This window comes from Neopsephotus bourkii, unplaced genomic scaffold (assembly GCF_033783945.1).
Source record: "Neopsephotus bourkii isolate Nb327-2 ecotype Australia unplaced genomic scaffold, CSIRO-AGI_Nbou_v1 NB_518, whole genome shotgun sequence".
NCBI classification, from domain to species: Eukaryota; Metazoa; Chordata; class Aves; order Psittaciformes; family Psittacidae; genus Neopsephotus; species Neopsephotus bourkii.
This window is the reverse complement of record NW_026901019.1, coordinates 2,422,070-2,435,046: the sequence shown is the minus strand read 5'-3', so window position 1 is coordinate 2,435,046 and position 12,977 is coordinate 2,422,070. Positions and strand designations below refer to the sequence as shown.

General features: G+C 40.8%; 1 protein-coding gene across 1 annotated transcript in view; it reads right to left on the bottom strand.

Annotated features, from left to right (window-relative positions):
• Positions 1-12,977, bottom strand: part of ALK (ALK receptor tyrosine kinase) — a 314,119-nt gene that overhangs the window by 90,421 nt on the left and 210,721 nt on the right. The window lies entirely within an intron of this gene.

Sequence of the window (12,977 nt, the reverse complement as noted above, 5' to 3'; positions counted from 1 at the left end):
ATCTCAGTAATCTCTCAATCATGCACTTTTAGCTCTGCCAAGCCAGTCAACAGAGGTATATTTGTATGCTTTGTCATGAAAAACACAAATAGATGTATAACCCTTAACTGTATTCAATCACCATTTTAGATGGGAATCATATTTTTCATTTCTAAAATGCAATTCTGCTTCTATAGATGTTTAAAGCAGTATCTCTTCTTTCGCTGTCAGCAGTATTAAATGAAGGTTTATGTCCTTACTGCAGATCAGTTACTCGAAGAGGTGGGTGAAATGTCACAAATCAGCACAATCATGAGCATGTGATGGTCCCTTTCAGTGGGTGCAGTAATGCATCCTCACATCACAAAACAAGTGCTTTACTATGCAAAGCAACGGGCCCACAGGCAAGAGCAATAGTTGTTCCAGGTAGAAGCAGCCATTTGGTGGGGAAAGAAGGTTCACGTTGTGCCCCTCTCCACTGGGCCAGCCTCTGTGTAACTCTGCAGTTGTGTAAGTGCAACAAATTGTTGTCAAGAAGCCAATTCCCACTTTGTTAGGAAACTGAGCAACAAAACCTCAAAAATTCAAAGCATAAGCAAAACGAAATTGCAGATGAGCACTTGCTGCAAGGGAGACACTGGTGACACTAAAAGGTTTGCCACTGGAAGGAACTTAATGTGGATGGTTTCTATCCAGCTTTCAATTCAAGGAAAGCAAAAGTAACCACTGCAGTGCTACCCCACCTCCACACAACCCTGAATATCAGTATGTTGGTGAACATTATGACTCAGTGGTGACTCTTCCAGATGAATGCACTGAAAATGCCTACATCTCAGTTCTCTGAAACCAGTCCAAAGGGATGGAGAAGTAGTCTGTCCTTGCTCTTGTGTATCAGGCTGTGCTTCAAGGCCTTCCTACACTTGAATGAAATTATTCCAGGAGAAAAGCTCCTGAAGGTCAATGGCCCTCAAAAAAAGCCTGCAGAAAGACTCCTTTCTGCAGTACATGTTTCTGCAGAGGATCTCAGCTGACCCTTGAACATGTGGAAGACTTATGAAGTGGGAACACTTACAGAAAAAACCCCAAATGTCAGTGAATAAATGCAGTGCATAGTTCTGTGTAAGCTAAGGTATGTACCAAAGTTACAGGGAAAAAAACCAAGAAGGGATGACAAAACAATTCCAAGAAAGCTACCCAGGTTTCAGACAGTGTCTCTGCTGTCCTGCAAAAGACAGGACTAGAAGACACTTTGGTTAATGCTTTCCATGCAAGATCCCTCTCCCAAGCATATACTGAGGTGCAGAGACAATTGTACGAGCTGATCAATATCATTATTCAGAATTACCACACCCTGAGGATGAGATGCCTATAGGTTGCTAGCCACAGAATAGCCAGGCAAATGTTAAATAATATTAAAATAGCTTTAAACTTTTTAATACTGTGATAGGAATCTAAAAACAGTTGTTCTGTGTAAAGACAGATCAAGGAGACAGAATATACCTTATGTCCCTCTCTCTAACTCAAGGTTTTCTTTAAGGTCTTTACCCTCCAGTGAGCAGACTGTGCAATCAAACTCTCAGATGATTTTGCACAATTACTCAGAACTGACCGTTACTTCTTTTACAGTTCTTATCTTCAAATTTGGCACCATAATTTGTATGCCACCACAAAAGTTCTTTATATCCACTTCGTGAATAGGCTTCCTGTTGAGTGCAAGCTCCCCTTTCAGCTTCTTCCAAACCTTTTCCCCTCCATTTTGCTATCTGATTCAGTAATCTTTCAGTTAATCTCTCACCTATCCTCAGCCATAGTATTAAATTCTCACAAATCTGCTACTGCTGTTATTATGCAAAGTGCTCCTCCCAGCTGCACAGATTTCAGCAAAGCGTAACACCTTGTTGACTCTAGATAAATCTATTTATTCAGTGCAAATGTACCTCTTCCTGGCAGACTAATCCTTTATAAGTAAATCCTTTATAACTGCAAAACAATTAATTATACAGAATACAGAAGTAGGAGGACACACAGCTTACTGCTCATTCTTCATCAAGGCCTAGCAAACAAACACTTGGGTACAAAACAAGTAATAAAAGTGAATATGAAACAGGGTGTGCTAGCCCCACTGCAAAGTAAATGGGGTCAATCTGGTTTTGTGGCAAACAGGCATAGTGTTCCATCCATTAATAATTGTAGGAAGTTCCAGAAGGAGGAGTGGAGCACATGGAAAGGACATACATAACCCAGCCTAGCCATGCATGCATCGTATCCTGACTGGCTTGGTATCAAAAAATAATTAGGCATATGCAGAACCGAGAAAAATAAACCAATTTCAAGAAATAATGAAATCCTGTATGCTCTCCACCAAAGATCTACTGGGCTGTGATGTAGTTTCCAAGGAGATTTTGGAAAAACACCACCAGGTTAGGGGAGGGTTCCAGTTGAGCTGCACTGGACAGGACTCACTCGAAAGCACAAACAAACTGAATAATGAAAAAGAACCACCAAACTTTCTTTGGGCCATAAAATGGACTAAGGGAGACCTAAAAGGTACTTTATACATACCTGTGTCTACATTTGGTCTTGAAGTATCAATTCAAAATACCAAATAATGATTAACATGGGTTTTCTTACGCCTTTCACCAAGTCTTCCCTCAGTGCGGCCGCCATCTTGGGGAGCACAAACTCCTCCTGTTTTCTATTGCAATCCATTGCTCTGCGTTTGTAATTCCATTCACATTAAGCTGCACATGGCCCTCTCTGTGGTATACTTAAGCTATACCGAGTGCAGAGGTTTCAGCTAGCTGCTATACATGTTTTACAAAGAGAATAGTTGAAATTCCTGACTTCCAGCCCTCCTGGGGCTTTAACTTAATGGGATCTGCATACAGTTCACCAGTTATAACAATTGTCACTGGCCAGTTACTCACAGCACTGTAGTACCTCAGAGCCTGGAATGTAGTCCATAGTACATGGGGAATCTACCATAGCATCACAGAATGGTTTGAGTTGGAACGGACTATAAAACAATAAAGCTCCTCTTGTTCCAACCCCCTGCCATGGGCAGGGACACCTTCCACTAGACCAGGTTGCTCCAAGCCCCGTCCAGCCCAGCCTTGAACACTGCCAGGGATGGGGCAGCCACAGCTTCTCTGGGCACCCTGTGCCAGGGCCTCAGCACCCTCACAGGGAAGAACTTCTTCCTTATATCTAACCTCAATCTCCCCTCTGTCAGTTTAAAGCCATTCCCCTTGTCCCATCCCTACAGGCCCTTGTCAAAAGCCCCTCTCCAGATTTCTTGTAGCCCCTTTAGGCACTGGAAGCTGCTCTAAGGTCTCCCTTGGAGCCTTCTCTCCTCCAGGCTGAACAAGCCCAGCTCTCTCAGCCTATGTTCAGAAAGTTCAGTAAAATACTATCAACAAAATCAACTGCACTGGAATCTGTACTTAAACCAGGAAAAATGCCTTGCCTCTTCTTCCAGGATTTCTTGACAATCAGCAGTAGGACCTTCATGTGGCAGTAGTTACAGTAAAGGCTCTCAACTCTAATTTGACCATGCCCTTCCTTCCTGTCCCACAGGTAATTACTGCTGCTTTTTAGTGAGCAATATAACTTTAAACAGTCTGTCAATGAGGTATCACAGAGATGATAAAAGTACCTTGCCCTATCTAATGTAGATAAAAATCAATGATCTGCTGTCCCACAAGTGGTAACATAGTCAGAAAGCTCAGAAGCCTCTGCGCCCACTGCAGCCAGGTCTTTATGGACAATGCCACTGCAAGGTTTTCAGCAGAACAATAGGACAGCTAAGCAAACCAAGACCTGACAAAGGTACGTGTTAAGCAGGTTCAGTACAGATGTAGCAGTTCAAGTCTTCTCCACACTGCAAGAACTCATCCATCCTATTTTTCATCTCTTTCTCCTGTCCAGTCCAATGATAACCCTGCCGGGAGGGGTTCTGGACAACTTTGCCTCTGCTAGGAAAAAGCAGACGTGAAAGGTATCTCACAGCAATCACTTGGTCTTTTCCAGGTAGACCATGACTAAGTTGCCAGATGATCCAGCATATTCTCAGAAATAAAAAGCCTGGCATCCTTTTCCCAATACCCAACAAAAGGAAGAAAAAAATAAATAACCAGGGACTGAGCACAGACAGCCAAAACAGAGCAGCCCAGCATCATTTTTTGAGGTACTTTAAACCAGCACTCCATTTGTGTGCGCAAGGGCCTTGAATTGCTAGCAAATCACCTTTGGAAATTCTGCCTATCAAATCAGGAATCTGACGGTCAGGATTTCCAAATTGGCTCTTTCACTATGACCTTGGATAAGCCTCTTAACTTCTTCAAGCTTCCGTCTCTCTTCTTGTGACAGAAGGAAATAACACTTTGTGGGGAAAACGGGGCCTTGCTATTGTTTAAGACTAGCACTGTGTGAATAGCGGTTTCTTTGTTTGCACAGAAAAGAGACAACTTATTTTCAAGAGCTATCTAAAATGAAAATGTCCCCTGCAAAGAAAAATGTTTGCTCAGCATTACTCCAAAAGACTGTCTGACCTGAAATAAAACCCCGGTGAGCTCCAGGAAACTTGCTATTGTTCAAAATAAAAATGGAGATGCTGCTTATCCTTGTGTACACATAGAGGCTCTCAACTGAAAGGCTATACTGAGTGCATCGCTAAACATGAAGCACAGAGGATGACAGAATCACTTGAATCATCACCAGATGCTAATGCAGCACTGGTCTGAGGAAACCCTGGGTCATTTCAGCTTGGTCCTGTCCCCTGAAATCCACTCACTCAAGATAGCGGCGAATTAAAGACACAACTTTTTACAGTGTTAGCACTGACAAGACTGACAGCATTCTCAGCACTTGGGATGTATTGAAACATGAAAATACTAGCAAAACACAGATTTAACTGGGGGAACCTCAGATTTTGAGAGCAGGGAAAAACAACCATAAAGCCTGCATAGCTTCACATGAGCACTCTCGAGGTACTACACAGCTACTGCTTTCTCCGTAAGTAGCAGCATGACCTCACCTACTCCAGGATTTTCACATGAGCACTATCAAGGTATTACGCTGCTACTGCTTCCTCAGTGAGAAGCAGCATGAAAAACAGTTAATGTAAACTCAACATTAACAATTTCACTGACAATTAAGATGACAGATTAAACTGATCTGCATTCAATCTGCAAGCTGATATGGCATTCACTGATTAATGCAGTAAATTAGATAGTAACTCACATGAGATATTATATATCACAAACTTCACTCAGCAATGTATATGTGGTGTCAAGCATTTTTGATGCTGTGTAAGTTACTAAATTTTCCACAGGCAAAACTCTGAGTATCTACTGCAGTTGTAGGATGAGATTATGAACAGAAACTTTCAATTTCTGACCAAAATTACTTCCAGACTTGGTCACTGGAGTACTTGATACTGTTATAACTGCTCAGATTTCCAGAATTCAATGAGAAATTGCTTTTCATTGTAGTGGAAAATAGCAATAGAAGGCTATCAGCACCAAGTCTGGACTCAAGTTCTTTTTCATGGACATGCATCTGAAGGTGGAGAGATGCTTCAGACATGTGATTTATTTCTCCAAAAAGATGCTTTCAAGAAATACCTACCTCTGATTTCTGCACACACTGAATGCAATTCAGATCTGCTGCTTGAAGAAACTGCAGCAAGAAATGTCACAGAGAGGCCCTGAGATCTCTTCTAAGTAGTTTGTATAACTGCACAAACAAGGTAGAGTCCCCCCATCCCATGCTTTTCAATGGGTATTACTCTGCGAGTCAACAGACCCTGACTACTTTCAACTACACAGGCACAAATTCACCAGGTGAAGGTATTCCTCTCCAAAAATCCCAGGCAGTGTGAGGCTCTAGCCTTAACAACAACAATTCACCTCAGGGGTGTCAACACTAATGACTTAAACTGGACTGTAATGAGATTCTGGAGTTATTTGCAGCTGTGGTACAGGTAAGTCCCTTTGGTTACAGGTAGACATCCTTCCCTAGCTGAATTGGCAGAAGAGGTTATTGCCTCCATCTGTTCAGAACCACTTTTCCTCCCAGTCATCTGGTGAAGAAGCATGTGCAAGTACTCTCTAATTTATTTCAGGCAAAGTCAGTCAAGTGAGACCAACACAACAGTTCTTACCTACTCCAGGATTTGCTGTCAACCTCTCATTTTCAAGTGGCAGCTGCTCTCTGGGCTGCATGTTGTGACCTGCCTGAAGACTAGAGGAGCAAAGCCACAATACAGTGGCGCTACAAGGCAGGGAGCAAATCAGTGCTTGTGCTCTAGTCCCTTTAATAAAATGTCATTCTAATATGTCAGGTAATTCTCATACATGATAATATTCTTACTATTCCATGCAAAGCATTTTCTGGAAGAGGGAGTATTTCCCTTTCTCTTTTCTAAAGAGGATATAGGGCATTCTGTGGAACATCAGGCTGCTAACTGCCACTACCTCTGCCACTGTGGGAAAACTTGTGAACACAGTTTGGTCTTTATCTGAGATACTCAGCTCAAATCTGCTTCTAAAACAAGGAGAATGGAAAAAGCATCTGCAAGTATGCTCAAGTCCAGAGGAAATTCTTTCTCAATTTAGAACTGCATAAGAAGGACCTTTCTTTAATCAAAGATGGAGATAAAAGGTTATGTTTATGTACAGGAAATTACAGCAGCTTTTTCTGCAGAACAGTATTTAAAATTATTAAACACAATGCACATATAAACCCCCCAAACCCCACCTGATACAGTTTTCTGTTCAGAAAAAAACAACTGCTTTAAATTTTCCTGGCAACGAAGAAACACTGATTATGCTAACATAATGGAATAGCAATACCCTGACATAATTCTTAATGGCATATCATGCTTAAAAAGTCCTGTCAGTTAAAATCGAGGCTAGAACTCATTGATCTCCAGGAACTGGACTTACAATTACTAACTCCTCAATGTAACCAGATAGCCTTGCAGAAGTAGGATGAATTAAGGTTCAAGACAAATGCTGTGCATAATATAGACCTTAACCTCATTTAGGAGCAATGTTATTTAAGGCTTTATTAAGGGATTGAGTTACCACTTCTGCTTAAACAGAAGCGACAGAGTCACTCACAAGGGTAATAAAAATAAACAAGATAATGCAAGAGAGGGAATTGCACCTACTGCTAAGGAAGTAACTGAGAAAAAGAACGCAGGCCTTCTATTACCACTCTCTGGAAAGCAGCATGGGATCCAGTGCCCAAATGCAACTCAATTTAAGCAGATTTTCCAAAAAGCCTTCACTGAGGTCTCCCATAAAGGAATGTGGTCAACAACAACAGAAAAAAAACCCCAACAAACCACCAATACCTAAGCTTTTACATATAAGTGATCTTGTGAGGATGAAGAGAGGCAATATGATCTACAGGGCTCCATTAGAAGGCTCTCTGCTGTAGTTCTTCTTCTACCAACGACCACTTTTGATAAACCACTCCCATATCTGAATGTTCTGTGTGAAAGAACTGTGTTTTTTTTCCTAGAAATATACCTTCTTTTCTAGACACACTCATAAAATATCTACAAAGGGTAAAAACCTAAGGTGAATTTCTGGTTTGTAATATATACAGGTTTCTGAGAACAGCAGACTGTTTTAGTTTTAGTGCAGATAGGCTTCTAGGTTTGACTGGAAGCATCCTGTCAAAGCTGCAGGAACGAAGCTTGTTTTGGTACTGCTGATACTGGAAAGTATTCCTGGATAGCACTATTAATTTTGCACTCAACAGCCATTTAATTTTTTTTTCAGGGTTTATCCTAACAGACTGAATAAACTCCTGCAAAATAATTACTATAAAATGATTTATCTAGCATGCTAACCAGTAAGCGTGGAGGATGTTCAATAGAGAGCCCATCTGTTGAAGCTTCCTTGCCTGACACTACTCATTTGAAAGTGAGGAATTGGTGAGCAGACTATTGAATACAGGTATTAAAGCACCCACAGGCTTTAAAAGGATAGTTCTGTTAGAAATTCCAGTCTACAATACTTCAAGCAAAGCATTGTCCTTGTTCTGACACTCTGATGCTGCTATGATGTTAAAGGTGGAATTAATTGCTCTCTGAAGTGCCTCTTTTTCTCTCTGTTGACTAAAAAGGGACCACAGAGACTAGCTTTGACATGATGCCTAACTTTCAGATAGCTGAAGTCATGAGAGATGAATACCACCTTGTCTAACTTCATACAACAAAGCCACATGAATGTCTGAACTAAATCTTGCCTAGGAAGATTGAATCCCGTGATGTCGTGAATTAGATGACTGGTTTATTATACAGATTTTATTCCCTGACAGTTCAGTTGAGGTCTAGACTGAGAATCATGCTGAACTGCTTGGGAATTAGCTCTGCAAGTTGGAGTTTGTCTCCTATCCACGGAAAGTGTTTTCTGGTCTTTGCTCAAATGCTAAGAAAAGCAGCCAGCATCATCAGAACATAGATGAGTCAAAAAAAGAGGTCTCCTATACACTATTACAATAAAGAAATAAAGGGACAAGTCCAGTGCTTGGCTTGGTGAACTGGAAAGGAAACTGTCTCCATTTCACCTAATGCCTTTCCTATGCAGTCTTTATGAACACTTGACACTTAGCAAGACCCACACCAGTATCACAAGATTCCTTACGCAAACACAGCAGCTCTCCCCTGACCAAGCTCTCTGCCTGAGTAACTTTTGGAATAAGTGCAATTTCCCAAAGAGGAGTCTCCAGGGACAGCACACAACTATACCAACATGGTCTCAGCTTTGGCAATGTCCAGCATTAACTAAAAACTCAAAGCTGACAGCAAGGCTACGCTTTCCTGTTTCATGAGTCAAATCTCTCAACTTAAACATGTTAGAGATGCACCAGTAACCCGCTGGTTATTGCTGCTGCCACAAATGGCCTCCTTCTGTTCACTCACTACTTCTCTCGTGTTTCTAGGATTGATGAACGGGCTACTTAAAATTGTTCCCATTTCCTCCCAACTAATTCTACCCCACATGTCAGCTAATCTAATGCTCATTCACTACAGCCCAGCCAAAGGACCTTGATCATCTTAACTCTTCTGTTGCTGCTTGCCTCTGTGGTAAGGAATTGACCACCTCATTTCTTTCTCTTTTGCCCGTATGCAGTGCACAGCACAGACCAGACTCCTCTGTGATGGTACAGCAGTATGAGTGAGTGGAAGCAGTAATAAACTCCTCTGTAGTATTTACAAAACAGTGTCACACCGGGCTTGCAGGGCTGGAGGAGTTATTTTGCTTGACTGACTTCCATTTGGTGGCATCCTGCCTGGTCATGACACTTCAGTTTCATTTCAGCAATTACCTTAATTGTCCAGGAGAGAAATGCACTGTTTACTCAAAAAGTAATAAATAAATAAATAATATGGACCAGAAAATGCTCTGAAAGCTATTGTACTTGTGAAAGGCAACTGTAATGCATTAAAGACACTGCCGATGTCTGGAACTGCTAGTAACAGAAGCAGCAAATAGAAGCACATTTATTATCATTTAAGGGGAGCCATGTGAAGTCACAAATTATCCCACATTCCGCAAATCAACAATTAAAATGAAGCCTATTTGCTACAATCTAAACTTACAATGGAGAAATTATTGCCGTAAAGATTTCATGGTGAGATTAGATAGGGAGGAATGTTTTATGACTAAAGGGCTTTCCCTTTAGGGAATAGGCTTGTCCAAATGAGAGAAATTGCCTGATTTCACTTGGGAGCAGAGGAAGTTGGAGGTACTCCAAAGATGAAATTAGAAGGAAACAGAAGAAAAACACCATAAGCATAGAAAGGCACTGTAAAGCACTCTGTGCAAAGATGACCAGTTAAAACATTTCCTGGAGTGAACTTTTTTCCAACATAACAATAAGGAAGCTTATTTTCATTTCGAATTTTTCTTAATCAGTTTTAAGTTATATTTTTAGAAAATATACTTTGTACAAAATGTACTTTGCGATCCAATTTAAAAAAAGTAAAAAATCGATGTAGCTTTATAGTAACATGTATCATTGCAAACACTAAGTGTCAGCTCCAGCCTCCTTTACCTACAATGAAAGAAAAGCTCTAAGTTAAACCCAACTCCTCTGTTTTTCAAACCAAACTCTTCTGTTGGCTCTGAAGAGCCCATCAATGACACAAAGTGAAGTCCAAATCAGTGATTTGTCTTGTTTGGCTCCTCCTTTTTCAAAAGCTTTGATAAATATATAGGGGCAGATCCTCAACTGATACAAGTAGCTCAAGCTCCAACAATAAACAGGATGATGTGCTATGTGCTTTACAAGTTTTAGTACCAGAAGCTCTGCTCAAGTAACTTCAGTGTTACTCACTTCCTCTACTTAAGGAAATAGCTTTCATTCAGTAAATACTTCCATTACTTTGCTGTCTAAGCCACTTGGCAATTGTTTTACACAGGTGAGTCACTTTACTGCTGTTTTGTTACGGATGTGTACAATAAAAGTGCCTGATGAATTAATACAATTGCCCAAACTTTACACTTAATGTTTCTGATCTTGGACTGCTTACTTTATCTTTGTTATGGTTTCACTAACACATGTTTATAACCACATGTACATACACCGTTATGCCATGAGATGCTTAAAGAGTCAACGTTGACTTTCTATAGTCTGATATTACAGAAATAGTGAGATCCTTTTCATATTAACCGGTTTCTTTGGTACTGTGTAATATGATGCTGGATTTATGCAGTGGTTGCTTACAGCTCTAAATGACATCTTAAAAATCCAGTACATAAATTAGGCGTAAGTGCATGGAATATTCTGCTGTAGTCTCCACAAAATCATTTACTCTAGATTGTGGCTCACATAAATCAATCAAAACAGCTTAGATTCCAGTATGCCACAACCCATCATCTCACAGAACTAGACAGACTGCCTCTCAACCCTCTAAGTTTTTATGTATCAAAATAATAGCTTTGTTCATCTCTATTCACATCAAATAAGAAATCCAGCACTGATATTATTTTTGGAACATGATAAACCTCTCTGTGAGAGCTGACTAAATTATATTTCCTTGTAGATCTGAAAAACATTTTCAAACCTCTTATTTTGCTTACAAATCCACTGATGCTTCATCAGTCATGCCCCATGAACAATACACTTCAGTGTGGGACTGGACCCAGAATCCAGCTGACTCATTTAAGTGCTTGTAATCTCCCCGCTGTACAAAACTTCAGCACTTCAGCTGGCAATCATTTAAAAAAATGGGGGGAAAAGGTATTCTTAAAATTTCTTTCATGCAATAAAACCTGACTGTAATTTAATACCTTGTCATCCGTGTGTGACTTCAGGATCAATATGCGTTACTAGCAGGGCTTTCAAAGGCTCAATTCATAAAAGCCCTGTATGCCTCATTTATGGAGGTACTCCATAAAACTGCCTCCGTGGAAGCACGGTGCACAGTCTGCCCTTTCTCAGCCTCACATCCTCAGTGCAATTCAGTAATGATGGCATTTTTGAAAACTCCTGGGGGACTAAGGAGCGTGGTTCCCATTAATTTGTGCTCCTAAGTCCCTTGGCAGCTTTTCAAAGTTCCTCTTTTCCCATGTTTTTCATGACTTCAAAGTATAAGGATCTCCACATACAGGTTTAACGATCCTGGCTGAGATTCTGATGCGCAGCTACTGGTTGTGAGCTTCCAAATACAGCATAAAAAAAAGTCTCAATTTTTGAAAGGGCATGCACTCCTTTTCAAAAAACTTTGGTCCCCTGTTACAGATTCTTAAATTTTTCAGGGAAAAAAAATCAGTGCATCGGGTTTATGGTATTTCTATTTATGTATTATGCATTTGATTTGGAATGACAAGGTCAAGGCTTTTTGGTTTCAGTTGTTCTGTTGCAGAGCATCTACTTCACTGGGTCCATCACTGCTGACACCAATGTACCACACCTCTCCCATGGTACACACAGTGCAGAATTATTAAGCAATGCCTGTGGTTTGCTGCAGTGATTGGTTTGCTAAGCAAGGCTGCAGGAGACCATGCACAAACAAAACAGCATGACAAAGCAAGCAGAGCTCCCTGAGGCAGAAAGAGAAAGGTTTGGGACAAGGAAAGAGAAGAACTGGACTGGGTCTTATAGCAAGACTAGGGCAGATGTGCAATGAGACCTCTCAGACACAGAGAGAACAACCTGAACCTGAATATTGCACAAGATAAGCCCTGAGGTGTAGAAATGCCCTGAGCCAAACTCTAAAGAACACTTCACTGAGGTAAAGAAAGAGGAGTTCTGCCTGTCCTCAATCTTTTATGCATTGCACCGCTGAAGAGCAGTGGTGCCTCAGAACCAGCGTTGGTATGACACACAGGCTTTTAGAAAAATAAGATTCTTGCTTCTGTCATTATTTAATCTTCTACAACCCGGAAGCACACAGAGAAAATTTTCTTTCCTCCTTGTCCCATCATTTTATTCTTGCTCTTCATCTTCTACTTTGCTCACCAGTGCCCCCTCAGGCTCTGCTGTGTCATGCCAGGAAAAGGGACTAGCTTCCACCTGAACATCCCACATTATTTACCTTTGCATTTGATAAGCTTAGATGTTAATTATCAATCCTTTTGTATTTCATTCAGTTTTCACAATTTGCTGGATTTCCTTCAGTCCTACTTGGTTTCTTCGCCAGTTCAACAGATTATCCCTCTAAATAGTTCAGTGTTGGTGACTGAGTGGCTATCTGATTAAGTTTGATTGCTCTAGTTAATTAACTGGATTGTAAATGTTTACTCCAATTCCTTTCTAACTTGAAAATGCTTTAATCACTTCTACTATCTAGACCAATTATTCCTGCCTGATATCCTGTCATTTGTTTCCAGTGTTACTGGTTTAGTGCCATCTCTCCTTTCCTCATCTCTCCCTCTGATTTATTCCTTTGCTCATGTAGTCTGACTCCTACCCTTTTTGCTTGATCATCTCCCTCTTCTGTTCTAACTTTCCAAGCTTCCCTGCTGTCTTTCACC